General features: G+C 46.4%; 1 long non-coding RNA gene across 1 annotated transcript in view; it reads right to left on the bottom strand.

Annotated features, from left to right (window-relative positions):
* Positions 1 to 12223, bottom strand: part of LOC142010516 (uncharacterized) — a 62173-nt gene that overhangs the window by 32300 nt on the left and 17650 nt on the right. The window contains exon 2 of the long non-coding RNA XR_012644824.1: positions 2416 to 2854. This is a non-coding gene — a long non-coding RNA (uncharacterized LOC142010516). The remainder of the gene's footprint in view (positions 1 to 2415; positions 2855 to 12223) is intronic.

Genomic DNA, 12223 nt, shown 5'->3' with positions numbered 1-12223 from the left:
AGACAAATACAGACTGGAAATACAATGTACTTTTTAGTGGTGAGGGTAATTAGTATCAGAATAATTTACCAAGGTTTGTGGTGAATTCTCCATCACTGACAAAACCAAAATTGAATGTTTTTCTATAAGACATGCTCTAGGATTTACTTTGAGGAGGGAAGACTAGATGATCAGAATAGTCCCTGCCAACCTTGGAATTGATTAGACAAACTGAAAATAAGGGGATTTTAAAAACACAATCAGTGAGGATAATTGCCATTGGAAAAGCTTCCCAAGCTTGTAACAGATTTTTTTCAGTGACTTGAAGTCTTTCTATCAAGTTATGAGGTGTTACTAAAAGATATCCTGTTGTTCAATGACAAATGGTTGGGCCCAATGACATAATTACTGAGCAAAGACATAAGGTCAAGGTTACATTAGGTGGTCAGGGATGGTCATCATGATCCCTTACTCCTTTAAATCTCCAAATCCTGAACTTCAGCAAAATGAAAATGTTGTTTCTTTGGTCCAGTCTTCCCATAATACCATTATTTTAATGCACCTCAAAATAACAGATAAACAGTGAATTATCTTTATGTTGATGCTTTGTAACTCTGTGCTAATCTGTTCCACTTGAGAATGCGGACAGATACAGAAAACTGGATTTTGAAAATGGAACTGGGCATGGGTACTTATCCAAACAGTTTCAGACCTAAACAGAGTTTTGTGAAGATTAGATAAGGAAACATTACTGATACAGTAAACTCTCTCTTAACCAGCATTCTATCATCCGGAACCCTCATACAACCATCAATTTTACCATAAGTAAATTTTAGTTATGTTTTCCACAAGGACAGTATAGTGAAAGTAAATACAAATAAATACAGCACATACAATTTTTTGCAGTGTACAATACAACTGTTGTTGTAAATAAAGTATCCTGTACACATTTGTGTCTGTTTTTTTAATATCCAATCTTGTTTTTCTTTAGTGTTATGCATTGCTGGGTACACCTCTCTATTAGCCAGCATATATGAATATACACCAACCTCCTGGTCCCAGGGCTGCCAGATATGAAAAAGAGTTTACTGCATTTGGCTTTAGAGCTTCTTTATTCATCCCTACTAACTATGTTAAACTTTAAAGATTGTACAAAACTTTATGTAAATGTTGTGGTCCCTCACTCTCAATGGAACACCAAGAGTACTCTGCCTTACTAGTGTCACGTAGCAGCACTCAGCTCGGGTTTCTCTGGCAGTGCCGAAATGCAAGCAAACTACAGTAGGCATCTTCTAGAAGGGACAAACAATTGGTAACATTCTAGAGTCTGGCTCCCTTCCGTGGGATGTAACATCTCCCGGCTAGCACTGCCACCAATTAACAGTCCAGGGTTCTGACCCGACAGCACAAGCAGTTTTTTAGCCCACAGCTTCATGGCTATGGCAGACAATGCTTAACAGTCTAAAAGAGAAGCTCTAGCCCTATAGGTAGAGCAGAGCCAGAAGAAAGCTTTTGGTTATATCTCTTGTATAAGGTGGTAGTTCCCAACCTTTTCAATAACAGGACAATTTTCAATAAGACAAACAATTCCATGACACACCCTTTTTTCCCAACTGAATCCATTTTTTCATAAATGTCACATTTGCTTACATTTAGTATTGTTACAGTCATGGAAAAGAGTAGTGCACACAACAAGCTAAACAAGGACTAAATGTTTTAACGTTTTAAACCACAGAATACACTGTCTTCGACAGCAAGCACAGACACATGTTTAAAATCTGCTCAACACTAGGCCAGAGATGTTAATTTTTTGAGGAACAGCTCAAATTCAGAATTTACTCAATTACTCAGCTGGGGAGATGGGGGGCAGCTCCAGAGAGCAGCCAGTTGGAGCCAGGACGTGGTATTTAAAACACCATCCCAGCTCCAACAGGCTTCCATCCTTCCTCCCTCCCTGCTTGCCACAACAGAGAGGCAGGATGGGTTCCCTGCCAGCCCATTCTGGCTGAGAAGCAGCATTTCAGCTGCCTCCCAGCACGAACAGGATCTTGTGGGGTCGGCATTTCCCCTCACAGTGGCTCTGCAAAGAGCCTCTATTGGGGGAATCTAACCCCAACCCCGTGCCACCTGAAACCTTGCTGCTTGAGCCCCATCTAGTGCAGGGTCACAAATTCTCCTGGTCCCCCATCCCATGGCTCTGCAAAAAGCTACAGCAAGGGGATATTTCAAGGCACACTTGAACGGGGCTTAGCACACCAGCATGCAGCAGTACACCAGTTAAAAAACACTGGCCTGAGGCAGAATACAAGCAAGCACTCTGGGGGCCACTGTCTCAGGACTGGGGCAGACCAAAAGCAACTCACAGGCCTTCTAGCTGCCACGCCAAGGTTAAGGTTGATGGCAGGTGGTGGGGGACCCCAACCTCACCCTACTTACCAGAGTCCCTAAAATGGCAAAAGGTTCTGCCACCAAATCAGCAGAGATCCTTCCAAAATATGCTGACCTATAAACTGAAGTTTGGGCTCCCTATCTCCCACAGTCTGGATTGGGTGGGGGGAGTATGTTCCCATAGTCCAAGAGTCCTCTCTCTCCTTGGGGTACACAGGGGAGAGCAGCCTCAACAACGCCTCTCCAGGGTCAGTCTCCTGAAGGGGCTGGGTGCTGCACAGCACAGGCTCAGCTTTGAAATTCTGCAGCAGGCAGGAAACTTCCATCTCCTTCCGTGTCCTGAGCAACTGAGATTCAAAGCTCTCCCTTTATACTTCATGTCCCATCTCAGAACTTCTGGCCAGCAGGGTGGGCAGGGTGGGTCAAGAGCGCAGTGGTCCATCACTCTCAAGGTTGGCAGAAGGCCACTCCATCTCACTACAATAAGCTAAAATAAAAAGCCATGGCATGAGAGTAGTGGAGTTACAGGTGTTCAGTAAGAAAAATAACATCACAAAAGATTTGCTCCTTTTTGCATAACCAATAGCACAACCCTCTTCAAAACGTATTAGATTAACACACACTGAAAAGTAATAGCCTGTAATGGATTTACTGTGTGATGCAAGTGCTAATTAGATTTAGTATATACATATTGTGATTATTTTGCATTAATATGGTTAGAAAAGATCTTAAGAACTGCTGAGAATGACTAATCTTCTGATATGATATCTGAATGCCATGAAAGAGAAAGTGTTTTATTTTTGCTAAAGAGCATTCCTTACTAAAAAAAGAAATATTTGCATCCTGCCATGCAGAAACAAGGGAACAAAGATATTAAAGATGTGCTAAATTAGAAATCTATGCTACTCATTCTGCCCACATTTATTACTTGTTAGAAGGTAACACTATCTAATAATTTACACTGAAAATACAGATATCAAATACTTTGTAGATGTGTAAATAACTAGTCTTCATTTACAGAGCTTTTAAGTGCATGTGAACAGTCTTTCTGTTCATGCTTTGTTATTTCAGACAGAAATGCTAGAGCTATCAAATGTAAGACAGTTAATGTCACTGTGCTTTCTAAATTTGTTAAGCATGATTAAAACCATTTTATTATCAATAAATTAGCAAGCATGCAAAAGCTCATATTAACTCACCACCTAGGTTTTCAGAATGATTTCAGCTGAATGCTGAAAAGATGTTAAGTAAAATGGGATAGGAAGTCACCATAAATTAAGTCATTAAAAAGATAGGGCTTAAACAAAGTCAAACCCCATCAAATTAAGAAACACAAAGCTGTTTTGCTAGACTCCAGTTGATACCTAATGAATTACTGGTTTTAATAAGGTTAAACACCCATGAGGAATAATAATCAGAGTAGCTAATAAAACGAAGGGCATGGCATCAGAAGCAGTGTAAAAAGTCAAGAGTGATAATTTGTTCTCTTAGTTTACAAACTGTTTTACAAAAGGGAAATTCTGCCCCTGCATCTACAGCTGTTTAAGGTCCTCCAGCAGCAGAACCAGTGCAGTTCAAGCATACACAATGGCAGATGGAAAAATCTGGCAAGGCACAGCAGTGTGCAGACAGTGTACAAGCATGCAATGGATTCCACTGCTGCTGTTTATTCTTTGAAGCCTGTTTAGCTAGTTTAATGATGCATTTCTGGAAACCTTCGTGGAGCACCGCTGGGGGGATGCTTAAAGCTCATCCTTATTGTTTTAGAAGGACAAAATGTGAAACCAAACTAACATCCTTTGACTTGGTGGTGGCCTCCAAAGGATATAACGTTTATGGCCGACTATCCATAAGAGACAGCATAGTAAGGACATAGTATGAAGCTGCTGAATAGCCTTCCCTCCTGATTATGTGGTGATGAGGTTGTCATCCAGCGACGGAAAATCTTCACCAAAGGGGAATAAAAATGAGGGGGGAAAAAAAGCCATGACATTGAGTCAAAGATAGTGCACTAAAGCAAGGGAGGCACAGTGGGTGAGTGCCTCAGACAATGGCACTGAAGTTTCAGGGCAGATGTAAAAGCTTCAATGAAGAACAGGCTCCAAAGCCGCAGGAGTGTTACAAAACACAATACTTCCAGCACTGGTGCTAGAGAGCCAACATATGCTTCAGAAACCACAGGTGCTAATGCAGGCATCAAAGAACAAAAAGCACTCAGGCAGCAAAAGTAGCACTGCAAATAGAGGCAGTGAAGTTCCAAAAGATGTTCCTCAACTAACAAAAAGCAATGAAATGGCACCCGAATCACTGAGATAAGGCACTGAAGCATTAACAAAAACCCGACCAATGGGACTGTAGAGGAAAAACAGGCACATAAATGCTGTGTCTGAAAACTAGCCAAAGGGCCCAAGGCAAAAGACCTCACCAAAATGAAGTAAAACATACAGTACTTGCATCCAATTGGCAAGAAGAGACGTCTACCTGAAAATAACCCGACTGGATTTGAGCAATCCATAGAGGAAAGATGAAGCAGAAAAGATTAGTGACTGCAGAGGATTAATTCCTTCCCAGAGCATGTTCATTGAGTGCTATTTAGCAGAGAGTTACTGCGAAGTTCAAGAAGCAATTCTGACATCCAGCAACAAGTGCACTACTTCCAGTAAGGGAAGTGACAAGTGCACCATCCTGCTATTTTTGTGCACAGTGAGTTCTACCAATCTCACCTGACCAACCTGAAAATGAAAATCTGCCAAGTGGCATCTTCAGAAATATATATATGTCATATATATATATATATATATTTCAGACCAAAGCTGCTGCTTCTCTTTCAGTGAATAACTCCTACCTTTTATCATAAAAAAGGATTAATAGGTGTGCACAATATACTCCTTTGGTATCATTGTTTGTGTATTTACATCAATACTCATCCTATTTGTCTCCTTTTTATTTAATCAGTCCCAATGGTTTCAATCTTAGCTAATAAGGAAGAATTTTGATGCCTCAATTATTTTTTACCCACATCTGAACCCCCCCCCATCTTGCTTCTACTAATTATTTTCTGAGATGTGATAATCATAACAGTCCAAACCTTCCTAACTCAGAATTTCTTATTTTACAAGTATAGCTCATAATCTTAATGATATCTTAATACAACTGCTTTGCATTTAAATAAAGTAGCTCATGATCTGTGTTCTGTAATTGTTAAATGACAATAAATTACATTTATCTTCAGGAACAAGTTCAATCTGTTCTCAAGCGTGAAGCAAAATAATCATATACCACAATTACAGATAAAATTACAATAACTAATAACTTCCTCAGATTTAAATTTACAAGAGTTTACATAAATTTGCTACACTAATTGATGAAAAGCTAACGGCACAAAATTGTATTATGCTTACAGTGATTTTAAATTTAATACAGTTTCACTGAAGTACAATTTATTTTATCTGTTTCAGAACTGTACTTAACAACATACCAAGAAAAGCCAATATTGTATGTGAAACAAGTTTATTAATGCAGATTTATGTTATGATTCAGACAGAGAACAAATTGCAATGGTTTATCTACAAAAATGAGCTTATAATAAAGAACCACCTCATGTAAAGTAGCCTATTAAGATTCTGCACAGACTGTAATTGCTGTTATGGAGCCTGTATAATACTTATGTTTGTAAGCCGTTTTGAATCTCGGTCTTTCTGAAGGCTCCCACTGCATCTCTCTGTTACACTCCTTTGAGAAATTAATCACTAAATGACAGAGATCATGCTGCAGCAACAAAGCTCTTTCTGGTAAAATCTAAATCATACATGTACAATATATTAAGATAAAAGAAATAATAGGTCCTTCCCAAATCCTTGGAAAAGATTTAATTTATGAAAATGCTAAGATGACCACAGTCACCAAACTGAACTTGCTCTTCATATGCACTCTCAGAAATAACTACCTGAATTGTTCACAATTTAGCTTTATTCTAGAAAAATTCTTGTTGCTTAATATTAATTAGTAAATAATCATTAGTGCTGTGCCAAATTTATGACAATGAAAAACACGTCACAGACCATAAAATTTGGTCTTTCCCCATGAACTCTGGTCTTTTGTGTGCTTGTATCCTATCTTACACAAATTTCACTGGGAGATGGGGCAGATAAATCAGTGTTTATCAAATTGTGCATCTTGACCAGTGTTCCCTCTAATTTTTTTCTATCCATGGACATAATAAATTTTATTTGTGCACCAAAACATGTGCCCCACTAGTAGAAATACGTGTTGATGGCTGTGGGAGCTCTCCTAACCAGCTAGGACGCACCTGAATCTCTCCAGGATGGCTGTCCAAGCACCCAGCTTACAGAGAACCCTGGTCCTGACCCAAAAGGGAGTGGTGGGGAGGGTCACTAGGTTATATTTAAGGGGGCTGCACTATTGACACTATTCCTACTGTCTTCAGAGTTAAGTGGCTGGAAAGCAGTGGCTGTGAGCCACATGCCCAACTCTGAAGACAGTGCACTGCCAGAAGCGAAGCAGAAGAAAGGGTAACAATACCATACAATCAAAAACAACAAGTCCAAAATATCTGTTAGTCTGTAAGGTGCCACAGGACTTCTTGTTGTTTTTGAAGATACAGACTAACTTGGCTACCTCTCTGATACTTAATACCATATCATGTCATCCTTACTTCTGCACTGCTGTCTTCAGAGCTGAGAGGCCAAAGAGCAGTGGCTACTGCTGGAGAACCCAGCTCAGCCAGAAACAGCCCAGAAGTAAGGATGACAAAACTACAGCACATCATCCTTATGTCTGTGCAGATGATGGCAGCTGCTCTGCCTTCAGAGCTAGACTCCTGCATAGCAGTGTCTGCTGTTGAGCTCTGAAGACAGAACCGCTACCGTCCCCGGCATAAAAGTAATGAAAAAGCAGTCAAGTAGCACTTTAAAGACTAGCAAAATAGTTTATTAGGTGCAGGATGTGTGTGTCACGTGTGCACTGTACTGAAAACGTACTGATCGCTATACTTATCTACACCCTTCTAGTTTCCATCCTGCACACGTGACTAGATCCATTGTTTACAGTCAAGCTCTTAGGTATAATCGCATTTGGTCTGATCCAACTGACAGAGACCAAAAACTACAAGAACTTTACCAAATATTCATAAACCTGAATTACCCACCAGGAGAAGTAAAAAAACAAATCGACAGGGCCAGACGCATACCCAGAAACCAGCTATTCCAACATCAGCCCCAAAAAGCCAAGAACAGAACACCACTGGTCATCACCTACAGCCCCCAACTCAGACCACTGCAACAAATTATTAAAGACCTACAACCTATCCTTAATCAGGATGCTACACTCCAGAAGGCCCTGGGTGACATGCCTGTTCTCTCCTACAGACAACCTCCCAGCCTCGTGAGGATCCTTACTAACAGCCACAATCTATACCTCAGGAACACCAGTCCTGGAACCTTTCCCTTTAACAAAGCCCGCTGCCAGCTTTGTCCACATATCTTCTCTGGAAATACCATCACTGGACCTAACCAGGCTCCTCACAGAATCACGGGCACTTTCTCATGCTCCTCTACTAACATCATGTATGCCATCATGTGCCAACAATGCCCAGATGCTTTGTATATTGGACAGACTTCTAACTCCCTTAGACAAAGGGTCAACGGGCACAAAACAGACATCAAAACACTCCAGATCCACAAACCAGTTAGTCAACATTTTAATGGAATGGGGCATTCTGTCCATGACATAAAGGTATGTGTGTTACTGAAGAGACATTATCGCTCCGTTTTAGAAAGAGAAGTGGACGAACTGACATTTATATTCAAATTCGGAACACTAACACATGGTTTAAATCGTGATGGGAACTTTCTGAGTCACTATAGGGGCCCGTCTGCATACTTGACTCAATCTAATTCTTGATCTTCCCCCCCACCCCTCCACTCTCTGGTTTGCTCACCTTGATTATCTTTTTCTGATTTGTCCTCCTTGCTTACTGTTTTTGGTTCTCTGTGTCTTAAATATTGAGTCTGTTCTGGTCTGGATATGGTCTGAAGAAGTGGGTCTGTCCCACGAAAGCTCACCTAATAAACTATTTTGCTAGTCTTTAAAGTGCTACTTGACTGCTTTTTGTTTTGATAGTGTATAGACTAGCACGGCTTACTCTCTGTTACTATAAAAGTAAGGGTAGCAGTATCACAGCCCCCTACAAAACCTTGCTATTCCCCACCTGTGCACAACTCCTTTTTGGTCAGAACCACTACGATTACATCATCATGAAATTTCAGATTTAAAAAACTGAAATAATGAAAGTTAGGTTTTTAAAAAAATCCTGTGTGCGTAAAATTGGCCAAAATTACCTCTGAATTTGGTAAGGACCCATAGTCTATGGGGCATCTACTGACAGGAATCTAAGAACCACATATTGGGTGTGTCCACACTAGCAAGTACATTTGAAATCCAGATTGGAAGACTGAGTTCTTTCGAAAGAATCTATGGAGTGTCTACACTGACACGGAGCTCTTTCAAAATTAACTTCGAAAGAACTCCCCCTTCCTTTCAAAGTCGGTCCTCCGTTCCCAGGATGGGAAAAGCACCCTCCGTCGAAAGATTATTTCAAAAAAGAGCAAGTGTAGATGCTCCGCGGCCCACTCTTTTGAAAGAGTGGGTCCTCCATGGCCGCGATCAGGTGGCAAGCAGTGGCGCCACTCACAGCACAAGCGGAGCTCTATGGCTCCAGCATCTGGCCATGTTTCAGGACACAGGCAGCTGAGAGTGTGCAAGCAGCAGGGAGCCCACACTGCTGCCCAAGCTTCCGGCAAGGGCGATGCTCCAGCCCACCTCTTGCCGTGCTCTGCACCATGGCCAGCGCTCCTGACTCCTGCCCACCCCAGGGGCCATCCAGGGACTGGGGAGAGTCCTCCTAGAAGGGGAGCCAGCCCCCCAGGCACCATGCCCCCTCCTGGACTGAACCCGAGCTGCAGGACCTCCTCACCCTCTGAGCAGATGAGGAGGTCCTGCACCAGATGGGAGTCCAGTGCAGGAATGCAGCGGCACTTGAGCACCTTGCTAAGGGCCTCACAGGCCAGGCTCACCCCACCCGGACCCCAGACCAGGTGAGGTCCAAAGTGAAGGAGCTCCAGCAGGCTGGGCTCAGGACATGGCCAGGCAGTCAGGGGCAGTGCCCACCAGCTGCCCCTATTTTAAAGAGCTCGACTGCCTCCTTGGGCCCAAGGAGGCGGGACCCCTGACCATGTTCCTCGACACAGTGAACTCCTTGATGGAGCCGGAGCCGGAGCCGGAGCTGGAGGGCACTGGGACTGAGCGGGAGGACTGCCCCAGACCACCAGCCACCTGCAGGCACCCAGCATGGATCCCAGACACCAGCGATGATGAGGGCTCGAGCGAGGGGGCCCTCATCATTGATGTGCCCACAGGACCATCCAGCCTCGCCCCCTTGGATCGTGCCTTGCCCAAATTCCTAGAGGTACTGTGCAGGCCGGTTGCCCGGGCATGGGGCATGCAGTCCCGCGTGGGGAGGCCATAGCACAACCACAGGGACATCAGCCCCAGGACACAGGCAGGCCAGACGGTCCCACCACCCGAGCACCAGAGGGCCGACGTGTGACACCCAGCACCATGTGGGCCGGACAGCACCATGGACCACCAGGCCATGGAGGGATGGAAGGTGGCAAAGGGGATCTAGTGCTCCTGCAACCCAGAGGGGGAACCCTGGATGTGGCCCCTGCAGGGCCCTCGGGATGAGGTGGGATGGACAGAGAGATTCAAGGAGTCCCTCACTGGGACTAATGACCCATTCCTCTCCTTTTATGTCTCCACAGCTCCAGCAGCCAGCAGCCAGACCAGCCTCCCAAAGGGCCTGGGGAGCCCCACCACAGAGGGTGAGGGGCAGCGGCACAGACCTTGGTCCAGGACAGCATGGGGCTGCCGCCAGTCCCTCCTCCAGCACCACCAGGCCAGGGAGAAGGAGGCCAGGGACACGGCCCACACGGCTGCCCTCAGGGATCTGATAGGCGTCATGCGGGAGTGGCTTGCCATCGAGCAGCAGGCCTGGGGCCAGGTGGCTTCCAACCTGGACGCCCTCACCCAGGCTGTGGTTGGCCACCTGGCCCCTGCCACCACTCCATCGCGAGTCACTCCCGCACACACACACCCTGTTGCCCCCCTCACCATCCCCCACACCCGTTGCCTGTGCATCCCCTCTCCTCTCCTCCCCTCCCTCCCAGCAGTTCCCCCCACCGCCCCAATCCCCCATCCCCCTGCCTCCTCCACAATACCTCTCCCCAAGAAGGCTGACCTTGGGGGGCACTGCTCCCTCCCCAACTCCCCCCAGCCAGCCTCATCTGCCTGGCCTACACCCTGCTGGCCAGGGCTGGCCAGCTACAGGACAAGCCCCAGCCCCCTCCTCCCCCCATGCAAGCCCAGCACAGGCACGGGGACCACGCCTGAGCTGTACCCTTACCTTCCTGTGCCACTGGCCCTGGCCCGGCAGGGTCCCCCCTCACGGGGAGGTAGGGGTGGGCATGGGCAACGGTGCTCCCGGACATCGAGCCCCATGGAGGGGTGGGGACCCCACCCCTGCTGCCCATGCACCCTCCCCCCACACATGTATATAGTTCTCTCCGTTCACTCACCCCTTGTAAATAGTTCTCCCCATCCACCCTACCCCCAACATGCATATAGTTCCCCCTAAAAAATGAGGGACACAGGTTTTTTCAAAGTAAATAGTTTATTTTTATGGTTTACCATGTCCCTCGTGCATGGGTGCTAGTAAGTGTGCGTGTGTGTGCAGGTTGTGGGGTGGTGGGGGCGTACAGGATGGGGAGTCACCGTGGTCCCCACTCAAAGGCCTGGTGCAGTGCCTCCCTTACACGCACCACGGCGTGCTGGGCCTGGTGGCAGGGGGCTGGTTGTACCCACACCCCACCTCGGTGGCCCATCCCTGCATGGAGGGCTCGTGTTTCACCTCCACCAGGTTATGGAGGGTGCAGCAGACCCCAACTACCTGTGGGACGCTGGGGAGGCCCATCTCCAGCCTGGCGTACAGGCATCTAAAACACCCCCTGAGGCAGCCAAACACCCACTCCCCAGTGTTCCGAGTGTGATTCAACCGCTCATTAAAAAGGTCCTTGCTCAGCTGGGTGTGCCTGGTGTATGGCCACACCAGCCAGGCCTGCAGGGGGTAGGCCGCATCCGCCACGATGCAGGGCAGCATTGTAGTGTCCCCGATGGGGGGCTCCCAGCAGGGATGAAGGTCCCCTCAGCCATACGACATCCCAGCCCTGAGTTCCGGATGACCCTCGTGTAGTGCGCGTGGCCAGCCCAGCCCACATAGATGTCCTGCAACTGGCCGTTGGCATCGACCAGGGCCTGCAGGACCACCAAGTGGTAGCCCTTGCGATTCACATAGGCCCCGCGGCTGTGCTCTGGGGCCCTGATGGTGATGTGGGTGCCATCTAGTGCCCCGAAGCAGTTGGGGAAGTCCAGTTTCTAGAATCCCCAGATGGCATCATCCAGTTCCCTGACGCGAACCAGCTGACTCAGCTGACCTTGTTGATCGTCTGGATGACCTGCAGGGCATAGAGGGGCATGCTTGTGGGTGTGGGGTGGGGTGCGGCTTGCCCACCCATGCTCATCCTCGTTCCCATCCCCATCCCCGTCCCTGGGGTGCCCGCACTTCTCCCGATGGTGCCCATTGCCAGGCTGCCCCCTGCATGTAGTATAGGTGCCCATTGCCAGGCTGCCCCCTGCATGTAGTATAGTATGGCACAGCTTACCTCAATGAGGATGGCCCCGATGGTGGTTTTGCACACCCCAAACTGGTGGCCGATGGATC

Source organism: Carettochelys insculpta, chromosome 3 (genome assembly GCF_033958435.1).
Source record: "Carettochelys insculpta isolate YL-2023 chromosome 3, ASM3395843v1, whole genome shotgun sequence".
Taxonomy (NCBI): Eukaryota; Metazoa; Chordata; order Testudines; family Carettochelyidae; genus Carettochelys; species Carettochelys insculpta.
This window is presented reverse-complemented; position numbering and strand designations above follow the sequence as displayed.